Raw genomic sequence first — 25,165 nt, forward strand, 5'->3', positions numbered from 1 at the left:
CAAGTATCATTGTGTTGCAGTTATATGCGAGTGTCGGTGTGTTGGAGTTATACAGGAGAGTCAGTTCTTTGCAGTTATACAGGAGAGTCATTGTGTTGGAGTTATACAGGAAAGTCGGTGCGTTGTAGTTATACAGGAGAGTCAGTGTGTTGGAGTTATACAGGATAGTCAGTATGTTGGAGTTATACAGGAGAGTTAGTGCGTTGGAGTTATACAGGAGAGTTAGTGTGTTGTTGTTATAAAGGAGAGTCAGTGTGTTGGAGTTATACAGGACAGTCAGTGTTGTGGAATTATACAGGATAGTAAATTTGTTGGAGTTATACAGGAGAGTCAGTGTGTTGGATTTATATGCGATAATCAGTGGGTTGCAGTTGTACATGAGAGTCAGTAGTTTTGGAGTTATACAGGAGAGTTAGTGTGTTGTTGTTATACAGGGGTGTCAGTGTGTTGGAGTTATACAGGAGAGTCAGTGTGTTGTAGTTATACAGGAGTATGTAGGATGGAGGTATATAGGAGATTCAATGAGTTGGAATTTTACATGAGAGTCAGTATTTTTGGAGTTATAAAGGTGAGTCAGTTTGTTGCTGTTCTACAGGGGTGTCAGTATATTGGAGTTATACAGGAGAGTCAGTGCATTGGAGTTCTACAGGAGAGTCAGTGTGTTGGAGCTATACAGGAGAGTCGGTATGTTGGAGTTATACAGGAGAGTCAGTGTGTTGGAGTTATACAGGAGAGTTAGTGTGTTGTTGTTATACAGAAGAGTCAGTGTGTTGGAGTTATACAGGAGAGTCGGTATGTTGGAGTTATACAGGAGAGTCAGTGTGTTGGAGTTATACAGGAAAGCCAGTTCGTTGTAGTTATACAGAAGAGTCAGTGTGTTGGAGTTATACAGGAGAGTCAGTATGTTGGAGGTGTAAAGGAGAGTCAGGGTTTTGGAATTGTACAGGAGAGCAAGTCGGTTGAGTTATACAGAAGAGTCAGTGGATATGGGTTATATGCGACAGTCATTGTGTTGCTGTAATACCCGAGAATCTTTGTGTTGCTGTAATAAGCGGGAGTCATTGTGTTGCAATTATATACGAGACTCAGTGTGTTGGAGTTATACAGGGGAGTCAGTATGTTGCAGTTATACAGGAGAGTCATTGTGTTGGAGTTGTAAAGGAGTGTCAGTGAGTTGTAGTTATTCAGGAGAGTCAGTGTGTTGGATTTATATGCGATAGTCAGTGGGTTGCAGTTGTACACGAGAGTCATTTTATTGCTGTTATACGCGAGAGTCACTGTGTTGGAGTTATACAGGAGAGTCAGTGTGTTGGAGTTATACAGGAGAGTCAGTGTGTTGTAATTATACAGCAGAGTCAGTAGGATGGAGGTATATAGGAGATTCAATGAGTTGGAATTTTACATGAGAGTCAGTAGTTTTGGAGTTATAAAGGAGAGTCAGTTTGTTGCTGTTATACAGCGGTGTCAGTATGTTGGTGTTATACAGGAGAGTCAGTGCATTGGAGTTAGACAGGAGAGTCAGTGCTTTGCAGTTATACAGGAGAGTCATTGTGTTGGAGTTATACAGGAAAGTCGGTGCGTTTTAGTTATACAGGAGAGTCAGTGCATTGGAGTAATACAGGAGAGTCAGTATGTTGGAGTTATACAGGAGAGTCAGTGTGTTGGAGTTATACAGGAGAGTCAGTATGTTGGAGTTATACAGGAGAGTTAGTGTGTTGGAGTTATACAGGACAGTCAGTGTTGTGGAATTATACAGGATAGTAAGTTTGTTGGAGTTATACAGGAGAGTCAGTGTGTTGGATTTATACAGGAGAGTCAGAGTTTTGGAATTATAAAGGAGATTTCAGCAGGTTGGAGCTATAATGGAGAGTCAGTTTGTTGCTGTTATACAGGGGAGTCAGTATGTTGGAGTTATACAGGAGAGTCAGTTTGTTGCTGTTATACAGGGGAGTCAGTATGTTGGAGTTATACAGGAGAGTCAGTGCGTTGCAGTTATACAGGAGAGTCATTGTTTTGGAGTTGTAAAGGAGAGTCAGTGAGTTGTAGTTATTCAGGAGAGGCAGTGTGTTGGATTTATATGCGATAGTCAGTGGGTTGCAGTTGTACACGAGAGTCATTTTATTGCTGTTATACGCGAGAGTCACTGTGTTGGAGTTATACAGGAGAGTCAGGGTGTTGGAGTTATACAGGAGAGTCAGTGTGTTGGAGTTATGCAGGAGAGTCAGTGTGTTGGAGTTATACAGGAGAGTCAGTAGGATGGAGGTATATAGGAGAATCAAGAGTTGGAATTTTACATGAGAGTCAGTAGTTTTGGAGTTATAAAGGAGAGACAATTTGTTACTGTTATACAGGGGTGTCAGTTTGTTGGAGTTATACAGGAGAGTCCATTTGTTACTGTTATACAGGGGTGTCAGTTTGTTGGAGTTATACAGGAGAGTCAGTGCCTTGTAGTTATACAGGCGAGTTATTGTGTTGGAGTTATACAGGAGAGTCAGTGCGTTGCAGATATACTGGAGAGTCATTGTGCTGGAGTTGTAAAGGAGAGTCAGTGTGTTGGATTTATATGCGATAGTCAGTGGGTTGCAGTTGTACACGAGAGTCATTTTATTGCTGTTATACGCGAGAGTCAGTGTGTTGGAGTTATACAGGAGAGTCAGTAGTTTTGGAGTTATAAAGGAGAGTCAGTTTGTTGATGTTATAAAGGGGTGTCAGTATGTTGGAGTTATACACGAGAGTCAGTGCTTTGCAGTTATACAGGAGAGTCAGTGTGTTGGAGTTATACAGGACAGTCAGTGTTGTGGAATTATACAGGATAGTAAGTTTGTTGGAGTTATACAGGAGAGTCAGTGTGTTGGATTTATATGCGATAGTCAGTGGGTTGCAGTTTTACACGAGAGTCATTTTATTGCTGTTATACGCGAGAGTCACTGTGTTGGAGTTATACAGGAGAGTCAGTGTGTTGGAGTTATACAGGAGAGTCAGTAGGATGGAGGTATATAGGAGATTCAATGAGTTGGAATTTTACATGAGAGTCAGTAGTTTTGGAGTTATAAAGGAGAGTCAATTTGTTACTGTTATACAGGGGTGTCAATTTGTTGGAGTTATACAGGAGAGTCAGTGTGTTGGAGTTATACAGGATAGTCAGTGTGTTGGAGTTATACGCGACAGTCATTGTGTTGTAGTAAAAGGCGGGAGTTATTGTGTTGGAGTTATACAGGAGAGTCTGTGTTTTGTAGTTATACAGGAGTTTCATTGTGTTGGAGTTACATTCAAGTGCCAGTGTGTCGGAGTTATACAGGAGAGTTAGTGAGTTTGAGTTATATGTGAGCATCAGTGTGTCGGAGTGATATGTGAGAGTCAATAGGTTGGAGTTATACGCGAGAGTCATTGTGTTGCAGTTATAATCAAGTATCATTGTGTTGCAGTTATATGCGAGTGTCGGTGTGTTGGAGTTATACAGGAGAGTCAGTTCTTTGCAGTTATACAGGAGAGTCATTGTGTTGGAGTTATACAGGAAAGTCGGAGCGTTGTAGTTATACAGGAGAGTCAGTGTGTTGGAGTTATACAGGATAGTCAGTATGTTGGAGTTATACAGGAGAGTTTGTGCGTTGGAGTTATACAGGAGAGTTAGTGTGTTGTTGTTATAAAGGAGAGTCAGTGTGTTGGAGTTATACAGGACAGTCAGTGTTGTGGAATTATACAGGATAGTAAATTTGTTGGAGTTATACAGGAGAGTCAGTGTGTTGGATTTATACATGAGAGTCAGAGTATTGGAATTATAAAGGAGATTTCAGCAGGTTGGAGCTATAATGGAGAGTCAGTTTGTTGCTGTTATACAGGGGAGTCAGTATGTTGGAGTTATACAGGAGAGTCAGTGCGTTGCAGTTATACAGGAGAGTCATTGTTTTGGAGTTGTAAAGGAGAGTCAGTGAGTTGTAGTTATTCAGGAGAGTCAGTGTGTTGGATTTATATGCGATAGTCAGTGGGTTGCAGTTTTACACGAGAGTCATTTTATTGCTGTTATACGCGAGAGTCACTGTGTTGGAGTTATACAGGAGAGTCAGTGTGTTGGAGTTATACAGGAGAGTCAGTAGGATGGAGGTATATAGGAGATTCAATGAGTTGGAATTTTAGATGAGAGTCAGTAGTTTTGGAGTTATAAAGGAGAGTCAATTTGTTACTGTTATACAGGGGTGTCAATTTGTTGGAGTTATACAGGAGAGTCAGTGTGTTGGAGTTATACAGGATAGTCAGTGTGTTGGAGTTATACGCGACAGTCATTGTGTTGTAGTAAAAGGCGGGAGTTATTGTGTTGGAGTTATACAGGAGAGTCTGTGTTTTGTAGTTATACAGGAGTTTCAGTGTGTTGGAGTTACATTCAAGTGCCAGTGTGTCGGAGTTATACAGGAGAGTTAGTGAGTTTGAGTTATATGTGAGCATCAGTGTGTCGGAGTGATATGTGAGAGTCAATAGGTTGGAGTTATACGCGAGAGTCATTGTGTTGCAGTTATAATCAAGTATCATTGTGTTGCAGTTATATGCGAGTGTCGGTGTGTTGGAGTTATACAGGAGAGTCAGTTCTTTGCAGTTATACAGGAGAGTCATTGTGATGGAGTTATACAGGAAAGTCGGTGCGTTGTAGTTATACAGGAGAGTCAGTGTGTTGGAGTTATACAGGATAGTCAGTATGTTGGAGTTATACAGGAGAGTTAGTGCGTTGGAGTTATACAGGAGAGTTAGTGTGTTGGAGTTATACAGGACAGTAGGGGTGTTGTTGTTATACAGGAGAGTCAGTGTGTTGGAGTTATACAGGAGAGTCAGTGTTGTGGAATTGTACAGAATAGTAAGTATGTTGGAGTTATACAGGAGAGTCAGAGTGATGGAGTTATTCAGGAGAGTCATTGTGTTGGAGTTATACAGGAGAGTCAGTGCCTTGTAGTTATACAGGAGAGTCAGTGCCTTGTAGTTATACAGGAGAGTCAGTGTGTTGGAGTTATACAGGAGAGTCAGTGCGTTGCAGTTATACAGGAGAGTCATTGTGCTGGAGTTGTAAAGGAGAGTCAGTGTTTTGGATTTATATGCGATAGTCAGTGGGTTGCAGTTGTACACGAGAGTCATTTCATTGCTGTTATACGCGAGAGTCACTGTGTTGGAGTTATACGCGAGAGTCACTGTGTTGGAGTTATATAGGAGAGTCAGTGTGTTGGAGTTATAAAGGAGAGTTAGTTTGTTGATGTTATACAGGGGTGTCAGTATGTTGGAGTTATACAAGAGAGTCAGTGCTTTGCAGTTATACAGGAGAGTCATTGTGTTGGAGATATACAGGAAAGTCGGTGCGTTGTAGTTATACAGGAGAGTCAGTGTGTTGGAGTTATACAGGAGAGTCAGTATGTTGGAGTTATACAGGAGAGTTAGTGTGTTGGAGTTATACAGGACAGTCAGTGTTGTGGAATTATACAGGATAGTAAGTTTGTTGGAGTTATACAGGAGAGTCAGTGTGTTGGATTTATACAGGAGAGTCAGAGTTTTGGAATTATAAAGGAGATTTCAGCAGGTTGGAGCTATAATGGAGAGTCAGTTTGTTGCTGTTATACAGGGGAGTCAGTATGTTGGAGTTATACAGGAGAGTCAGTTTGTTGCTGTTATACAGGGGAGTCAGTATGTTGGAGTTATACAGGAGAGTCAGTGCGTTGCAGTTATACAGGAGAGTCATTGTTTTGGAGTTGTAAAGGAGAGTCAGTGAGTTGTAGTTATTCAGGAGAGGCAGTGTGTTGGATTTATATGCGATAGTCAGTGGGTTGCAGTTGTACACGAGAGTCATTTTATTGCTGTTATACGCGAGAGTCACTGTGTTGGAGTTATACAGGAGAGTCAGGGTGTTGGAGTTATACAGGAGAGTCAGTGTGTTGGAGTTATGCAGGAGAGTCAGTGTGTTGGAGTTATACAGGAGAGTCAGTAGGATGGAGGTATATAGGAGAATCCAGAGTTGGAATTTTACATGAGAGTCAGTAGTTTTGGAGTTATAAAGGAGAGACAATTTGTTACTGTTATACAGGGGTGTCAGTTTGTTGGAGTTATACAGGAGAGTCCATTTGTTACTGTTATACAGGGGTGTCAGTTTGTTGGAGTTATACAGGAGAGTCAGTGCCTTGTAGTTATACAGGCGAGTTATTGTGTTGGAGTTATACAGGAGAGTCAGTGCGTTGCAGATATACTGGAGAGTCATTGTGCTGGAGTTGTAAAGGAGAGTCAGTGTGTTGGATTTATATGCGATAGTCAGTGGGTTGCAGTTGTACACGAGAGTCATTTTATTGCTGTTATACGCGAGAGTCAGTGTGTTGGAGTTATACAGGAGAGTCAGTAGTTTTGGAGTTATAAAGGAGAGTCAGTTTGTTGATGTTATAAAGGGGTGTCAGTATGTTGGAGTTATACACGAGAGTCAGTGCTTTGCAGTTATACAGGAGAGTCAGTGTGTTGGAGTTATACAGGACAGTCAGTGTTGTGGAATTATACAGGATAGTAAATTTGTTGGAGTTATACAGGAGAGTCAGTGTGTTGGATTTATACATGAGAGTCAGAGTATTGGAATTATAAAGGAGATTTCAGCAGGTTGGAGCTATAATGGAGAGTCAGTTTGTTGCTGTTATACAGGGGAGTCAGTATGTTGGAGTTATACAGGAGAGTCAGTGCGTTGCAGTTATACAGGAGAGTCATTGTTTTGGAGTTGTAAAGGAGAGTCAGTGAGTTGTAGTTATTCAGGAGAGTCAGTGTGTTGGATTTATATGCGATAGTCAGTGGGTTGCAGTTTTACACGAGAGTCATTTTATTGCTGTTATACGCGAGAGTCACTGTGTTGGAGTTATACAGGAGAGTCAGTGTGTTGGAGTTATACAGGAGAGTCAGTAGGATGGAGGTATATAGGAGATTCAATGAGTTGGAATTTTATATGAGAGTCAGTAGTTTTGGAGTTATAAAGGAGAGTCAATTTGTTACTGTTATACAGGGGTGTCAATTTGTTGGAGTTATACAGGAGAGTCAGTGCCTTGTAGTTATACAGGAGAGTCAGTGCCTTGTAGTTATACAGGAGAGTCAGTGTGTTGGAGTTATACAGGAGAGTCAGTGCGTTGCAGTTATACAGGAGAGTCATTGTGCTGGAGTTGTAAAGGAGAGTCAGTGTGTTGGATTTATATGCGATAGTCAGTGGGTTGCAGTTGTACACGAGAGTCATTTCATTGCTGTTATACGCGAGAGTCACTGTGTTGGAGTTATACGCGAGAGTCACTGTGTTGGAGTTATATAGGAGAGTCAGTGTGTTGGAGTTATAAAGGAGAGTTAGTTTGTTGATGTTATACAGGGGTGTCAGTATGTTGGAGTTATACAAGAGAGTCAGTGCTTTGCAGTTATACAGGAGAGTCATTGTGTTGGAGATATACAGGAAAGTCGGTGCGTTGTAGTTATACAGGAGAGTCAGTGTGTTGGAGTTATACAGGAGAGTCAGTATGTTGGAGTTATACAGGAGAGTCAGTATGTTGGAGTTATACAAGAGAGTCAGTGCTTTGCAGTTATACAGGAGAGTCAGTGTGTTGGAGTTATACAGGAGAGTCAGTATGTTGGAGTTATACAGGAGAGTCAGTATGTTGGAGTTATACAAGAGAGTCAGTGCTTTGCAGTTATACAGGAGAGTTAGTGTGTTGGAGTTATACAGGAGAGTTAGTGTGTTGGAGTTATACAGGACAGTCAGTGTTGTGGAATTATACAGGATAGTAAGTTTGTTGGAGTTATACAGGAGAGTCAGTGTGTTGGATTTATACAGGAGAGTCAGAGTTTTGGAATTATAAAGGAGATTTCAGCAGGTTGGAGCTATAATGGAGAGTCAGTTTGTTGCTGTTATACAGGGGAGTCAGTATGTTGGAGTTATACAGGAGAGTCAGTGCGTTGCAGTTATACAGGAGAGTCATTGTTTTGGAGTTGTAAAGGAGAGTCAGTGAGTTGTAGTTATTCAGGAGAGGCAGTGTGTTGGATTTATATGCGATAGTCAGTGGGTTGCAGTTGTACACGAGAGTCATTTTATTGCTGTTATGCGCGAGAGTCACTGTGTTGGAGTTATACAGGAGAGTCAGGGTGTTGGAGTTATACAGGAGAGTCAGTGTGTTGGAGTTATGCAGGAGAGTCAGTGTGTTGGAGTTATACAGGAGAGTCAGTAGGATGGAGGTATATAGGAGAATCCAGAGTTGGAATTTTACATGAGAGTCAGTAGTTTTGGAGTTATAAAGGAGAGACAATTTGTTACTGTTATACAGGGGTGTCAGTTTGTTGGAGTTATACAGGAGAGTCCATTTGTTACTGTTATACAGGGGTGTCAGTTTGTTGGAGTTATACAGGAGAGTCCGTGCCTTGTAGTTATACAGGCGAGTTATTGTGTTGGAGTTATACAGGAGAGTCAGTGCGTTGCAGATATACTGGAGAGTCATTGTGCTGGAGTTGTAAAGGAGAGTCAGTGTGTTGGATTTATATGCGATAGTCAGTGGGTTGCAGTTGTACACGAGAGTCATTTTATTGCTGTTATACGCGAGAGTCAGTGTGTTGGAGTTATACAGGAGAGTCAGTAGTTTTGGAGTTATAAAGGAGAGTCAGTTTGTTGATGTTATAAAGGGGTGTCAGTATGTTGGAGTTATACACGAGAGTCAGTGCTTTGCAGTTATACAGGAGAGTCAGTGTGTTGGAGTTATACAGGACAGTCAGTGTTGTGGAATTATACAGGATAGTAAATTTGTTGGAGTTATACAGGAGAGTCAGTGTGTTGGATTTATACATGAGAGTCAGAGTATTGGAATTATAAAGGAGATTTCAGCAGGTTGGAGCTATAATGGAGAGTCAGTTTGTTGCTGTTATACAGGGGAGTCAGTATGTTGGAGTTATACAGGAGAGTCAGTGCGTTGCAGTTATACAGGAGAGTCATTGTTTTGGAGTTGTAAAGGAGAGTCAGTGAGTTTTAGTTATTCAGGAGAGTCAGTGTGTTGGATTTATATGCGATAGTCAGTGGGTTGCAGTTTTACACGAGAGTCATTTTATTGCTGTTATACGCGAGAGTCACTGTGTTGGAGTTATACAGGAGAGTCAGTGTGTTGGAGTTATACAGGAGAGTCAGTAGGATGGAGGTATATAGGAGATTCAATGAGTTGGAATTTTATATGAGAGTCAGTAGTTTTGGAGTTATAAAGGAGAGTCAATTTGTTACTGTTATACAGGGGTGTCAATTTGTTGGAGTTATACAGGAGAGTCAGTGTGTTGGAGTTATACAGGATAGTCAGTGTGTTGGAGTTATACGCGACAGTCATTGTGTTGTAGTAAAAGGCGGGAGTTATTGTGTTGGAGTTATACAGGAGAGTCTGTGTTTTGTAGTTATACAGGAGTTTCATTGTGTTGGAGTTACATTCAAGTGCCAGTGTGTCGGAGTTATACAGGAGAGTTAGTGAGTTTGAGTTATATGTGAGCATCAGTGTGTCGGAGTGATATGTGAGAGTCAATAGGTTGGAGTTATACGCGAGAGTCATTGTGTTGCAGTTATAATCAAGTATCATTGTGTTGCAGTTATATGCGAGTGTCGGTGTGTTGGAGTTATACAGGAGAGTCAGTTCTTTGCAGTTATACAGGAGAGTCATTGTGATGGAGTTATAAAGGAAAGTCGGTGCGTTGTAGTTATACAGGAGAGTCAGTGTGTTGGAGTTATACAGGAGAGTTAGTGTGTTGTTGTTATAAAGGAGAGTCAGTGTGTTGGAGTTATACAGGACAGTCAGTGTTGTGGAATTATACAGGATAGTAAATTTGTTGGAGTTATACAGGAGAGTCAGTGTGTTGGATTTATACAGGAGAGTCAGAGTATTGGAATTATAAAGGAGATTTCAGCAGGTTGGAGCTATAATGGAGAGTCAGTTTGTTGCTGTTATACAGGGGAGTCAGTATGTTGGAGTTATACAGGAGAGTCAGTGCGTTGCAGTTATACAGGAGAGTCAGTAGTTTTGGAGTTGTAAAGGAGAGTCAGTGAGTTGTAGTTATTCAGGAGAGTCAGTGTGTTGGATTTATATGCGATAGTCAGTGGGTTGCAGTTGTACACGAGAGTCATTTTATTGCTGTTATACGCGAGAGTCACTGTGTTGGAGTTATACAGGAGAGTCAGTGTGTTGGAGTTATACAGGAGAGTCAGCGTGTTGGAGTTATGCAGGAGAGTCTGTGTGTTGGAGTTATACAGGAGAGTCAGTAGGATGGAGGTATATAGGAGAATCAATGAGTTGGAATTTTACAGGAGAGTCAGTAGTTTTGGAGTTATAAAGGAGAGTCAATTTGTTACTGTTTTACAGGGGTGTCAGTGTGTTGGAGTATTACAGGAGAGTCAGTGTGTTGGAGTTATACAGGAGAGTCAGTGTGTTGGAGTTATACAGGAGAGTCAGTAGTTTTGGAGTTATAAAGGAGAGTCAGTTTGTTGATGTTATAAAGGGGTGTCAGTATGTTGGAGTTATACAAGAGAGTCAGTGCTTTGCAGTTATACAGGAGAGTCAGGGTGTTGGAGTTATACAGGACAGTCAGTGTTGTGGAATTATACAGGATAGTAAGTTTGTTGGAGTTATACAGGAGAGTCAGTGTGTTGGAGTTATACAGGATTATCAGTGTGTTGGAGTTATACGTGACAGTCATTGAGTTGTAGTAAAAGGCGAGAGTTATTGTTTTAGAGTTATACAGGAGAGTCAGTGTGTTGTAGTTATTCAGGAGAGTCAGTAGGATGGAGTTATATAGTAGTGTCAATGAGCTGGAATTATACATGAGAGTCAGTAGGTTGGAGCTAGCATGGAGAGTCAGTTTGTTGCTGTTATAAAGGCGACTCAGTGTGTTAGAGTTATACAGGAGAGTCAGTGTGTTGGAGTTATACAGGAGAGTTAGTGTGTTGGAATTATACAGGCGAGTCTGTGTGTTGGAGTTATACAGGAGAGTCAGTGCGTTGCCGTTATACAGGAGAGTCATTGTGCTGGAGTTGTAAAGGAGAGTCAGTGTGTTGGATTTATATGCGATAGTCAGTGGGTTGCAGTTGTACACGAGAGTCATTTTATTGCTGTTATACGCGAGAGTCACTGTGTTGGAGTTATACAGGAGTGTCAGTGTGTTGGAGTTATACAGGAGAGTCAGTAGTTTTGGAGTTATAAAGGAGAGTCAGTTTGTTGATGTTATACAGGGGTGTCAGCATGTTGGAGTTATACAAGAGAGTCAGTGCTTTGCAGTTATACAGGAGAGTCATTGTGTTGGAGTTATACAGGAAAGTCGGTGCGTTGTAGTTATACAGGAGAGTCAGTGTGTTGGAGATATATAGGAGAGTCAGTATGTTGGAGTTATACAGGAGAGTTAGTGTGTTGGAGTTATACAGGAGAGTTAGTGTGTTGTTGTTATAAAGGAGAGTCAGTGTGTTGGAGTTATACAGGAGAGTCAGTAGTTTTGGAGTTATAAAGGAGAGTCAGTTTGTTGATGTTATAAAGGGGTGTCAGTATGTTGGAGTTATACAAGAGAGTCAGTGCTTTGCAGTTATACAGGAGAGTCAGGGTGTTGGAGTTATACAGGACTGTCAGTGTTGTGGAATTATACAGGATAGTAAGTTTGTTGGAGTTATACAGGAGAGTCAGTGTGTTGGAGTTATACAGGAGAGTCAGAGTATTGGAATTATAAAGGAGATTTCAGCAGGTTGGAGCTATAATGGAGAGTCAGTTTGTTGCTGTTATACAGGGGAGTCAGTATGTTGGAGTTATACAGGAGAGTCAGTGCGTTGCAGTTATACAGGAGAGTCAGTAGTTTTGGAGTTGTAAAGGAGAGTCAGTGAGTTGTAGTTATTCAGGAGAGTCAGTGTGTTGGATTTATATGCGATAGTCAGTGGGTTGCAGTTGTACACGAGAGTCATTTTATTGCTGTTATACGCGAGAGTCACTGTGTTGGAGTTATACAGGAGAGTCAGTGTGTTGGAGTTATACAGGAGAGTCAGCGTGTTGGAGTTATGCAGGAGAGACTGTGTGTTGGAGTTATACAGGAGAGTCAGTAGGATGGAGGTATATAGGAGAATCAATGAGTTGGAATTTTACAGGAGAGTCAGTAGTTTTGGAGTTATAAAGGAGATTCAATTTGTTACTGTTTTACAGGGGTGTCAGTGTGTTGGAGTTATACAGGAGAGTCATTGTGCTGGAGTTGTAAAGGAGAGTCAGTGTGTTGGATTTATATGCGATAGTCAGTGGGTTGCAGTTGTGCACGAGAGTTATTTTATTGCTGTTATACGCGAGAGTCAGTGTGTTGCAGTTATACAGGAGAGTCAGTGTGTTGGAGTTATACAGGAGAGTCAGTAGTTTTGGAGTTATAAAGGAGAGTCAGTTTGTTGATGTTATAAAGGGGTGTCAGTATGTTGGAGTTATACAAGTGAGTCAGTGCTTTGCAGTTATACAGGAGAGTCAGTGTGTTGGAGTTATACAGGACAGTCAGTGTTGTGGAATTATACAGGATAGTAAGTTTGTTGGAGTTATACAGGAGAGTCAGTGTGTTGGATTTATACAGGAGAGTCAGAGTATTGGAATTATAAAGGAGATTTCAGAAGGTTGGAGCTATAATGGAGAGTCAGTTTGTTGCTGTTATACAGGGGAGTCAGTATGTTGGATTTATACAGGAAAGTCAGTGCGTTGCAGTTATACAGGAGAGTCATTGTTTTGGAGTAGTAAAGGAGAGTCAGTGAGTTGTAGTTATTCAGGAGAGTCAGTGTGTTGGATTTATATGCGATAGTCAGTGGGTTGCAGTTGTACACGAGAATCATTTTATTGCTGTTATACGCGAGAGTCACTGTGTTGGAGTTATACAGGAGAGTCAGTGTGTTGGAGTTATACAGGAGAATCAGTGTGTTGGAGATATGCAGGAGAGTCAGTGTGTTGGAGTTATACAGGTGAGTCAGTAGGATAGAGGTATATAGGAGAATCAATGAGTTGGAATTTTACATGAGAGTCCGTAGTTTTGGAGTTATAAAGGAGAGTCAATTTGTTACTGTTATACAGGGGTGTCAGTTTGTTGGAGTTATACAGGAGAGTCAGTGTGTTGGAGTTATACAGGATAGTCAGTGTGTTGGATTTATACGCGACAGTCATTGTGTGGAAGTAAAAGGCGGGAGTTATTGTGTTGGAGTTATACAGGAGAGTCAGTATGTTGTAGTTATTCAGGAGAGTCAGTAGGATGGAGTTATATAGTAGTGTCAATGAGCTGGAATTATACATGAGAGTCAGTAGGTTGGAGCTATCATGGAGAGTCAGTTTGTTGTTGTTATAAAGGCGACTCAGTGTGTTAGAGTTATACAGGAGAGTCAGTGTGTTGGAGTTATACAGGAGAGTCAGTGTGTTGGAGTTATACAGGAGAGTCAGTAGTTTTGGAGTTATAAAGGAGAGTCAGTTTGTTGATGTTATAAAGGGGTGTCAGTATGTTGGAGTTATACAAGAGAGTCAGTGCTTTGCAGTTATACAGGAGAGTCAGGGTGTTGGAGTTATACAGGACAGTCAGTGTTGTGGAATTATACAGGATAGTAAGTTTGTTGGAGTTATACAGGAGAGTCAGTGTGTTCGAGTTATACAGGATAGTCAGTGTGTTGGAGTTATACGTGACAGTCATTGTGTTGTAGTAAAAGGCGAGAGTTATTGTTTTAGAGTTATACAGGAGAGTCAGTGTGTTGGAGTTATTCAGGAGAGTCAGTAGAATGGAGTTATATAGTAGTGTCAATGAGCTGGAATTATACATGAGAGTCAGTAGGTTGGAGCTAGAATGGAGAGTCAGTTTGTTGCTGTTATAAAGGCGAGTCAGTGTGTTAGAGTTAAACAGGAGAGTCAGTGTGTTGGAGTTATACAGGAGAGTTAGTGTGTTGGAATTATACAGGCGAGTCAGTGTGTTGGAGTTATACAGGAGAGTCAGTGCGTTGCGGTTATACAGGAGAGTCATTGTGCTGGAGGTGTAAAGGAGAGTCAGTGTGTTGGATTTATATGCGATAGTCAGTGGGTTGCAGTTGTACACAAGAGTAATTTTATTGCTGTTATACGCGAGAGTCACTGCGTTGGAGTTATACAGGGGAGTCAGCGTGTTGGAGTTATACAGGAGAGTCAGTGTGTTGGAGTTCTACAGGAGAGTCAGTAGTTTTGGAGTTATAAAGGAGAGTCAGTGTTTTGGATTTATATGCGATAGTCAGTGGGTTGCAGTTGTGCACGAGAGTTATTTTATTGCTGTTATACGCGAGAGTCAGTGTGTTGCAGTTATACAGGAGAGTCAGTGTGTTGGAGTTATACAGGAGAGTCAGTAGTTTTGGAGTTATAAAGGAGAGTCAGTTTGTTGATGTTATAAAGGGGTGTCAGTATGTTGGAGTTATACAAGTGAGTCAGTGCTTTGCAGTTATACAGGAGAGTCAGTGTGTTGGAGTTATACAGGACAGTCAGTGTTGTGGAATTATACAGGATAGTAAGTTTGTTGGAGTTATACAGGAGAGTCAGTGTGTTGGATTTATACAGGAGAGTCAGAGTATTGGAATTATAAAGGAGATTTCAGAAGGTTGGAGCTATAATGGAGAGTCAGTTTGTTGCTGTTATACAGGGGAGTCAGTATGTTGGATTTATACAGGAAAGTCAGTGCGTTGCAGTTATACAGGAGAGTCAGTGTGTTGGAGTTCTACAGGAGAGTCAGTAGTTTTGGAGTTATAAAGGAGAGTCAGTGTTTTGGATTTATATGCGATAGTCAGTGGGTTGCAGTTGTGCACGAGAGTTATTTTATTGCTGTTATACGCGAGAGTCAGTGTGTTGCAGTTATACAGGAGAGTCAGTGTGTTGGAGTTATACAGGAGAGTCAGTAGTTTTGGAGTTATAAAGGAGAGTCAGTTTGTTGATGTTATAAAGGGGTGTCAGTATGTTGGAGTTATACAAGTGAGTCAGTGCTTTGCAGTTATACAGGAGAGTCAGTGTGTTGGAGTTATACAGGACAGTCAGTGTTGTGGAATTATACAGGATAGTAAGTTTGTTGGAGTTATACAGGAGAGTCAGTGTGTTGGATTTATACAGGAGAGTCAGAGTATTGGAATTATAAAGGAGATTTCAGAAGGTTGGAGCTATAATGGAGAGTCAGTTTGTTGCTGTTATACAGGGGAGTCAGTATGTTCGATTTATACAGGAAAGTCAGTGCGTTGCAGTTATACAGGAGAGTCATTGTTTTGGAGTAGTAAAGGAGAGTCAGTGAGTTGTAGTTATTCAGGAGAGTCAGTGTGTTGGATTTATATGCGATAGTCAGTGGGTTGCAGTTGTACACGAGAATCATTTTATTGCTGTTATACGCGAGAGTCACTGTGTTGGAGTTATACAGGAGAGTCAGTGTGTTGGAGTTATACAGGAGAATCAGTGTGTTGGAGATATGCAGGAGAGTCAGTGTGTTGGAGTTATACAGGTGAGTCAGTAGGATGGAGGTATATAGGAGAATCAATGAGTTGGAATTTTACATGAGAGTCCGTAGTTTTGGAGTTATAAAGGAGAGTCAATTTGTTACTGTTATACAGGGGTGTCAGTTTGTTGGAGTTATACAGGAGAGTCAGTGTGTTGGAGTTATACAGGATAGTCAGTGTGTTGGATTTATACGCGACAGTCATTGTGTGGTAGTAAAAGGCGGGAGTTATTGTGTTGGAGTTATACAGGAGAGTCAGTATGTTGTAGTTATTCAGGAGAGTCAGTAGGATGGAGTTATATAGTAGTGTCAATGAGCTGGAATTATACATGAGAGTCAGTAGGTTGGAGCTATCATGGAGAGTCAGTTTGTTGCTGTTATAAAGGCGACTCAGTGTGTTAGAGTTATACAGGAGAGTCAGTGTGTTGGAGTTATACAGGAGAGTCAGTGTGTTGGAGTTATACAGGAGAGTCAGTAGTTTTGGAGTTATAAAGGAGAGTCAGTTTGTTGATGTTATAAAGGGGTGTCAGTATGTTGGAGTTATACATGAGAGTCAGTGCTTTGCAGTTATACAGGAGAGTCAGGGTGTTGGAGTTATACAGGACAGTCAGTGTTGTGGAATTATACAGGATAGTAAGTTTGTTGGAGTTATACAGGAGAGTCAGTGTGTTGGAGTTATACAGGATAGTCAGTGTGTTGGAGTTATACGTCACAGTCATTGTGTTGTAGTAAAAGGCGAGAGTTATTGTTTTAGAGTTATACAGGAGAGTCAGTGTGTTGTAGTTATTCAGGAGAGTCAGTAGGATGGAGTTATATAGTAGTGTCAATGAGCTGGAATTATACATGAGAGTCAGTAGGTTGGAGCTAGCATGGAGAGTCAGTTTGTTGCTGTTATAAAGGCGACTCAGTGTGTTAGAGTTATACAGGAGAGTCAGTGTGTTGGAGTTATACAGGAGAGTTAGTGTGTTGGAATTATACAGGCGAGTCAGTGTGTTGGAGTTATACAGGAGAGTCAGTGTGTTGCTGTTATACAGGAGAGTCATTGTGCTGGAGTTTTAAAGGAGAGTCAGTGTGTTGGATTTATATGCGATAGTCAGTGGGTTGCAGTTGTACACGAGAGTCATTTTATTGCTGTTATACGCGAGAGTCACTGTGTTGGAGTTATACAGGAGTGTCAGTGTGTTGGAGTTATACAGGAGAGTCAGTGTGTTGGAGCTATACAGGAGAGTCAGTAGTTTTGGAGTTATAAAGGAGAGTCAGTTTGTTGATGTTATACAGGGGTGTCAGTATGTTGGAGTTATACAAGAGAGTCAGTGCTTTGCAGTTATACAGGAGAGTCATTGTGTTGGAGTTATACAGGAAAGTCGGTGCGTTGTAGTTGTACAGGAGAGTCAGTGTGTTGGAGTTATACAGGAGAGTCAGTATGTTGGAGTTATACAGGAGAGTTAGTGTGTTGGAGTTATACAGGAGAGTTAGTGTGTTGGAATTATACAGGAGAGTCAGTGTGTTGGAGTTATACAGGATAGTCAGTGTGTTGGAGTTATACGTGACAGTCATTGTGTTGTAGTAAAAGGCGAGAGTTATTGTTTTAGAGTTATACAGGAGAGTCAGTGTGTTGTAGTTATTCAGGAGAGTCAGTAGGATGGAGTTATATAGTAGTGTCAATGAGCTGGAATTATACATGAGAGTCAGTAGGTTGGAGCTAGCATGGAGAGTCAGTTTGTTGTTGTTATAAAGGCGACTCAGTTTGTTAGAGTTATACAGGAGAGTCAGTGTGTTGGAGTTATACAGGAGAGTTAGTGTGTTGGAATTATACAGGCGAGTCAGTGTGTTGGAGTTATACAGGAGAGTCAGTGCGTTGCGGTTATACAGGAGAGTCATTGTGCTGGAGTTGTAAAGGAGAGTCAGTGTGTTGGATTTATATGCGATAGTCAGTGGGTTGCAGTTGTACACGAGAGTCATTTTATTGCTGTTATACGCGAGAGTCACTGTGTTGGAGTTATACAGGAGTGTCAGTGTGTTGGAGTTATGCAGGAGAGTCAGTGTGTTGGAGTTATACAGGAGAGTCAGTAGTTTTGGAGTTATAAAGGAGAGTCAGTTTGTTGATGTTATACAGGGGTGTCAGTATGTTGGAGTTATACAAGAGAGTCAGTGCTTTGCAGTTATACAGGAGAGTCATTGTGTTGGAGTTATACAGGAAAGTCGGTGCGTTGTAGTTATACAGGAGAGTCAGTGTGTTGGAGTTATACAGGAGAGTCAGTATGTTGGAGTTATACAGGAGAGTTAGTGTGTTGGAATTATACAGGCGAGTCAGTGTGTTGGAGTTATACAGAGAGTCAGTGCGTTGCAGTTATACAGGAGAGTCATTGTGTTGGAGTTATACAGGAAAGTCGGTGCGTTGTAGTTATACAGGAGAGTCAGTGTGTTGGTGTTATACAGGAGAGTCAGTATGTTGGAGTTATACAGGAGAGTTAGTGTGTTGGAGTTATACAGGACAGTCAGTGTTGTGGAATTATATAGGATAGTAAGTATGTTGGAGTTATTGAGGAGAGTCAGTGTGTTGGAGTTATACAGGAGAGTTAGTGTGTTGGAGTTATACAGGACAGTCAGTGTTGTGGAATTATACAGGATAGTAAATTTGTTGGAGTTATACAGGAGAGTCAGTAGATTTGGAGTTATAAAGGCGACTCAGTGTGTTAGAGTTATACAGGAGAGTCAGTGTGTTGGAGTTATACAGGAGAGTCAGTGTGTTGGAGTTATACAGGAGAGTCAGTAGTTTTGGAGTTATAAAGGAGAGTCAGTTTGTTGATGTTATAAAGGGGTGTCAGTATTTTGGAGTTATACAAGTGAGTCAGTGCTTTGCAGTTATACAGGAGAGTCAGTGTTTTGGAGTTATACAGGACAGTCAGTGTTGTGGAATTGTACAGGATAGTAAGTTTGTTGGAGTTATACAGGAGAGTCAGTGTGTTGGATTTATACAAGAGAGTCAGAGTATTGGAATTATAAAGGAGATTTCAGCAGGTTGGAGCTATAATGGAGAGTCAGTTTGTTGCTGTTATACAGGGGAGTCAGTATGTTGGATTTATACAGGAGAGTCAGTGCGTTGCAGTTATACAGGAGAGTCATTGTTTTGGAGTTGTAAAGGAGAGTCAGTGAGTTGTAGTTATTCAGGAGAGTCAGTGTGTTGGATTTATATGCGATAGTCAGTGGGTTGCAGTTGTACACGAGAATCATTTTATTGCTGTTATACGCGAGAGTCACTGTGTTGGAGTTATACAGGAGAGTCAGTGTGTTGGAGTTATACAGGAGAGTCAGTGTGTTGGAGATATGCAGGAGAGTCAGTGTGTTGGAGTTATACAGGAGAGTCAGTAGGATGGAGGTATATAGGAGAATCAATGAGTTGGAATTTTACATGAGAGTCCGTAGTTTTGGAGTTATAAAGGAGAGTCAATTTGTTACTGTTATACAGGGGTGTCAGTTTGTTGGAGTTATACAGAAGAGTCAGTGTGTTGGAGTTATACAGGATAGTCAGTGTGTTGGAGTTATACGCGACAGTCATTGTGTTGTAGTAAAAGGCGGGAGTTATTGTGTTGGAGTTATACAGGAGAGTCAGTATGTTGTAGTTATTCAGGAGAGTCAGTAGGATGGAGTTATATAGTAGTGTCAATGAGCTGGAATTATACATTAGAGTCAGTAGGTTGGAGCTATCATGGAGAGTCAGTTTGTTGTTGTTATAAAGGCGACTCAGTGTGTTAGAGTTATACAGGAGAGTCAGTGTGTTGGAGTTATACAGGAGAGTCAGTGTGTTGGAGTTATACAGGAGAGTTAGTAGTTTTGGAGTTATAAAGGAGAGTCAGTTTGTTGATGTTATAAAGGGGTGTCAGTATGTTGGAGTTATACAAGAGAGTCAGTGCTTTGCAGTTATACAGGAGAGTCAGGGTGTTGGAGTTATACAGGACAGTCAGTGTTGTGGAATTATACAGGATAGTAAGTTTGTTGGAGTTATACAGGAGAGTCAGTGTGTTGGAGTTATACAGGAGAGTCAGTAGTTTTGGAGTTATAAAGGAGAGTCAGTTTGTTGATGTTATACAGGGGTGTCAGTATGTTGGAGTTATACAAGAGAGTCAGTGCTTTGCAGTTATACAGGAGAGTCATTGTGTTGGAGTTATACAGGAAAGTCGGTGCGTTGTAGTTATACAGGAGAGTCAGTGTGTTGGAGTTATACAGGAGAGTCAGTATGTTGGAGTTATACAGGAGAGTTAGTGTGTTGGAATTATACAGGCGAGTCAGTGTGTTGGAGTTATACAGAGAGTCAGTGCGTTGCAGTTATACAGGAGAGTCATTGTGTTGGAGTTATACAGGAAAGTCGGTGCGTTGTAGTTATACAGGAGAGTCAGTGTGTTGGTGTTATACAGGAGAGTCAGTATGTTGGAGTTATACAGGAGAGTTAGTGTGTTGGAGTTATACAGGACAGTCAGTGTTGTGGAATTATATAGGATAGTAAGTATGTTGGAGTTATTGAGGAGAGTCAGTGTGTTGGAGTTATACAGGAGAGTTAGTGTGTTGGAGTTATACAGGACAGTCAGTGTTGTGGAATTATACAGGATAGTAAATTTGTTGGAGTTATACAGGAGAGTCAGTAGATTTGGAGTTATAAAGGCGACTCAGTGTGTTAGAGTTATACAGGAGAGTCAGTGTGTTGGAGTTATACAGGAGAGTCAGTGTGTTGGAGTTATACAGGAGAGTCAGTAGTTTTGGAGTTATAAAGGAGAGTCAGTTTGTTGATGTTATAAAGGGGTGTCAGTATTTTGGAGTTATACAAGTGAGTCAGTGCTTTGCAGTTATACAGGAGAGTCAGTGTTTTGGAGTTATACAGGACAGTCAGTGTTGTGGAATTGTACAGGATAGTAAGTTTGTTGGAGTTATACAGGAGAGTCAGTGTGTTGGATTTATACAAGAGAGTCAGAGTATTGGAATTATAAAGGAGATTTCAGCAGGTTGGAGCTATAATGGAGAGTCAGTTTGTTGCTGTTATACAGGCGAGTCAGTGTGTTGGAGTTATACAGGAGAGTCAGTGCGTTGCGGTTATGCAGGAGAGTCATTGTGCTGGAGTTGTAAAGGAGAGTCAGTGTGTTGGATTTATATGCGATAGTCAGTGGGTTGCAGTTGTACACAAGAGTCATTTTATTGCTGTTATACGCGAGAGTCACTGTGTTGGAGTTATACTGGAGTGTCAGTGTGTTGGAGTTATACAGGAGAGTCAGTGTGTTGGAGTTATACAGGAGAGTCCGTAGTTTTGGAGTTATAAAGGTGAGTCAGTTTGTTGATGTTATACAGGGGTGTCAGTATGTTGTAGTTATACAAGAGAGTCAGTGCTTTGCAGTTATAGAGTAGAGTCATTGTGTTGGAGTTATACAGGAAATTCGGTGCGTTGTAGTTATACAGGAGAGTCAGTGTGTTGGAGTTATACAGGAGAGTCAGTATGTTGGAGTTATACAGGAGAGTTAGTGTGTTGGAGTTATACAGGAGAGTTAGTGTGTTGTTGTTATACAGGAGAGTCAGTGTGTTGGAGTTATACAGGAGAGTCAGTGTTTTGGATTTATACAGGAGAGTCATAGTATTGGAATTATAAAGGAGATTTCAGCAGGTTGGAGCTATAATGGAGAGTCAGTTTGTTGCGGTTATACAGGAGAGTCAGTGCGTTGCAGTTAAAGAGGAGAGTCATTGTTTTGGAGTTGTAAAGGAGAGTCAGTGAGTTGTAGTTATTCAGGAGAGTCAGTTTGTTGGATTTATATGCGATAGTCAGTGGGTTGCAGTTGTACACGAGAGTCATTTTATTGCTGTTATACGCGAGAGTCACTGTGTTGGAGTTATACAGGAGAGTCAGTGTGTTGGAGTTATACAGGAGAGTCAGTGTGTTGGAGATATGCAGGAGAGTCAGTGTGTTGGAGTTATACAGGAGAGTCAGTAGGATGGAGGTATATAGGAGAATCAATGAGTTGGAATTTTACATGAGAGTCCGTAGTTTTGGAGTTATAAAGGAGAGTCAATTTGTTACTGTTATACAGGGGTGTCAGTTTGTTGGAGTTATACAGAAGAGTCAGTGTGTTGGAGTTATACAGGATAGTCAGTGTGTTGGAGTTATACGCGACAGTCATTGTGTTGTAGTAAAAGGCGGGAGTTATTGTGTTGGAGTTATACAGGAGAGTCAGTATGTTGTAGTTATTCAGGAGAGTCAGTAGGATGGAGTTATATAGTAGTGTCAATGAGCTGGAATTATACATTAGAGTCAGTAGGTTGGAGCTATCATGGAGAGTCAGTTTGTTGTTGTTATAAAGGCGACTCAGTGTGTTAGAGTTATACAGGAGAGTCAGTGTGTTGGAGTTATACAGGAGAGTCAGTGTGTTGGAGTTATACAGGAGAGTTAGTAGTTTTGGAGTTATAAAGGAGAGTCAGTTTGTTGATGTTATAAAGGGGTGTCAGTATGTTGGAGTTATACAAGAGAGTCAGTGCTTTGCAGTTATACAGGAGAGTCAGGGTGTTGGAGTTATACAGGACAGTCAGTGTTGTGGAATTATACAGGATAGTAAGTTTGTTGGAGTTATACAGGAGAGTCAGTGTGTTGGAGTTATACAGGATAGTCAGTGTGTTGGAGTTATACGTGACAGTCATTGTGTTGTAGTAAAAGGCGAGAGTTATTGTTTTAGAGTTATACAGGAGAGTCAGTGTGTTGTAGTTTTTCAGGAGAGTCAGTAGGATGGAGTTATATAGTAGTGTCAATGAGCTGGAATTATACATGTGAGTCAGTTGGTTGGAGCTAGCATGGAGAGTCAGTTTGTTGTTGTTATAAAGGCGACTCAGTGTGTTAGAGTTATACCGGAGAGTCAGTGTGTTGGAGTTATACAGGAGAGTTAGTGTGTTGGAATTATACAGGCGAGTCAGTGTGTTGGAGTTATACAGGAGAGTCAGTGCGTTGCGGTTATGCAGGAGAGTCATTGTGCTGGAGTTGTAAAGGAGAGTCAGTGTGTTGGATTTATATGCGATAGTCAGTGGGTTGCAGTTGTACACAAGAGTCATTTTATTGCTGTTATACGCGAGAGTCACTGTGTTGGAGTTATACTGGAGTGTCAGTGTGTTGGAGTTATACAGGAGAGTCAGTGTGTTGGAGTTATACAGGAGAGTCCGTAGTTTTGGAGTTATAAAGGTGAGTCAGTTTGTTGATGTTATACAGGGGTGTCAGTATGTTGTAGTTATACAAGAGAGTCAGTGCTTTGCAGTTATAGAGTAGAGTCATTGTGTTGGAGTTATACAGGAAATTCGGTGCGTTGTAGTTATACAGGAGAGTCAGTGTGTTGGAGTTATACAGGAGAGTCAGTATGTTGGAGTTATACAGGAGAGTTAGTGTGTTGGAGTTATACAGGAGAGTTAGTGTGTTGTTGTTATACAGGAGAGTCAGTGTGTTGGAGTTATACAGGAGAGTCAGTGTTTTGGATTTATACAGGAGAGTCATAGTATTGGAATTATAAAGGAGATTTCAGCAGGTTGGAGCTATAATGGAGAGTCAGTTTGTTGCGGTTATACAGGAGAGTCAGTGCGTTGCAGTTAAAGAGGAGAGTCATTGTTTTGGAGTTGTAAAGGAGAGTCAGTGAGTTGTAGTTATTCAGGAGAGTCAGTTTGTTGGATTTATATGCGATAGTCAGTGGGTTGCAGTTGTACACGAGAGTCATTTTATTGCTGTTATACGCGAGAGTCACTGTGTTGGAGTTATACAGGACAGTCAGTGTTGTGGAATTATACAGGATAGTAAGTTTGTTGGAGTTATACAGGAGAGTCAGTGTGTTGGAGTTATACAGGATAGTCAGTGTGTTGGAGTTATACGTGACAGTCATTGTGTTGTAGTAAAAGGCGAGAGTTATTGTTTTAGAGTTATACAGGAGAGTCAGTGTGTTGTAGTTTTTCAGGAGAGTCAGTAGGATGGAGTTATATAGTAGTGTCAATGAGCTGGAATTATACATGTGAGTCAGTTGGTTGGAGCTAGCATGGAGAGTCAGTTTGTTGTTGTTATAAAGGCGACTCAGTGTGTTAGAGTTATACCGGAGAGTCAGTGTGTTGGAGTTATACAGGAGAGTTAGTGTGTTGGAATTATACAGGCGAGTCAGTGTGTTGGAGTTATACAGGAGAGTCAGTGCGTTGCGGTTATGCAGGAGAGTCATTGTGCTGGAGTTGTAAAGGAGAGTCAGTGTGTTGGATTTATATGCGATAGTCAGTGGGTTGCAGTTGTACACAAGAGTCATTTTATTGCTGTTATACGCGAGAGTCACTGTGTTGGAGTTATACTGGAGTGTCAGTGTGTTGGAGTTATACAGGAGAGTCAGTGTGTTGGAGTTATACAGGAGAGTCCGTAGTTTTGGAGTTATAAAGGTGAGTCAGTTTGTTGATGTTATACAGGGGTGTCAGTATGTTGTAGTTATACAAGAGAGTCAGTGCTTTGCAGTTATAGAGTAGAGTCATTGTGTTGGAGTTATACAGGAAATTCGGTGCGTTGTAGTTATACAGGAGAGTCAGTGTGTTGGAGTTATACAGGAGAGTCAGTATGTTGGAGTTATACAGGAGAGTTAGTGTGTTGGAGTTATACAGGAGAGTTAGTGTGTTGTTGTTATACAGGAGAGTCAGTGTGTTGGAGTTATACAGGAGAGTCAGTGTTTTGGATTTATACAGGAGAGTCATAGTATTGGAATTATAAAGGAGATTTCAGCAGGTTGGAGCTATAATGGAGAGTCAGTTTGTTGCGGTTATACAGGAGAGTCAGTGCGTTGCAGTTAAAGAGGAGAGTCATTGTTTTGGAGTTGTAAAGGAGAGTCAGTGAGTTGTAGTTATTCAGGAGAGTCAGTTTGTTGGATTTATATGCGATAGTCAGTGGGTTGCAGTTGTACACGAGAGTCATTTTATTGCTGTTATACGCGAGAGTCACTGTGTTGGAGTTATACAGGACAGTCAGTGTTGTGGAATTATACAGGATAGTAAGTTTGTTGGAGTTATACAGGAGAGTCAGTGTGTTGGATCTATACAGGAGAGTCAGAGTATTGGAGTTATAAAGGAGATTTCAGCAGGTTGGAGCTATAATGGAGAGTCAGTTTGTTGCTGTTATACAGGGGAGTCAGTATGTTGGAGTTATACAGGAGAGTCAGTGCATTGCAGTTATACAGGAGAGTCATTGTTTTGGAGTTGTAAAGGAGAGTCAGTGAGTTGTAGTTATTCAGGAGAGTCAGTGTGTTGGATTTATATGCGATAGTCAGTGGGTTGCAGTTGTACACGAGAGTCATTTTATTGCTGTTATACGCGAGAGTCACTGTGTTGGATTTATACAGGAGAGTCAGTGTGTTGGAGTTATACAGGAGAGTCAGTGTGTTGGAGATATGCAGGAGAGTTAGTGTGTTGGAGTTATACAGGAGAGTCAGTAGGATGGAGGTATATAGGAGAATCAATGAGTTGGAATTTTACATGAGAGTCAGTAGTTTGGAGTTATAAAGGAGAGTTAATTTGTTGCTGTTATACGGGGTGTCAGTATGTTGGACTTATACAGGACAGTCAGTGCGTTGTATTTATACAGGAGAGTCAGTGTGATGGAGTTAAATGCGACAGTCATTGTGTTGTAGTAAAAGTTGAGAGTTATTGTGTTGGATTATACAGGAGA

The sequence above is a fragment of the Hemitrygon akajei genome, chromosome 7, assembly GCF_048418815.1.
Source record: "Hemitrygon akajei chromosome 7, sHemAka1.3, whole genome shotgun sequence".
Lineage (NCBI taxonomy): Eukaryota > Metazoa > Chordata > Chondrichthyes > Myliobatiformes > Dasyatidae > Hemitrygon > Hemitrygon akajei.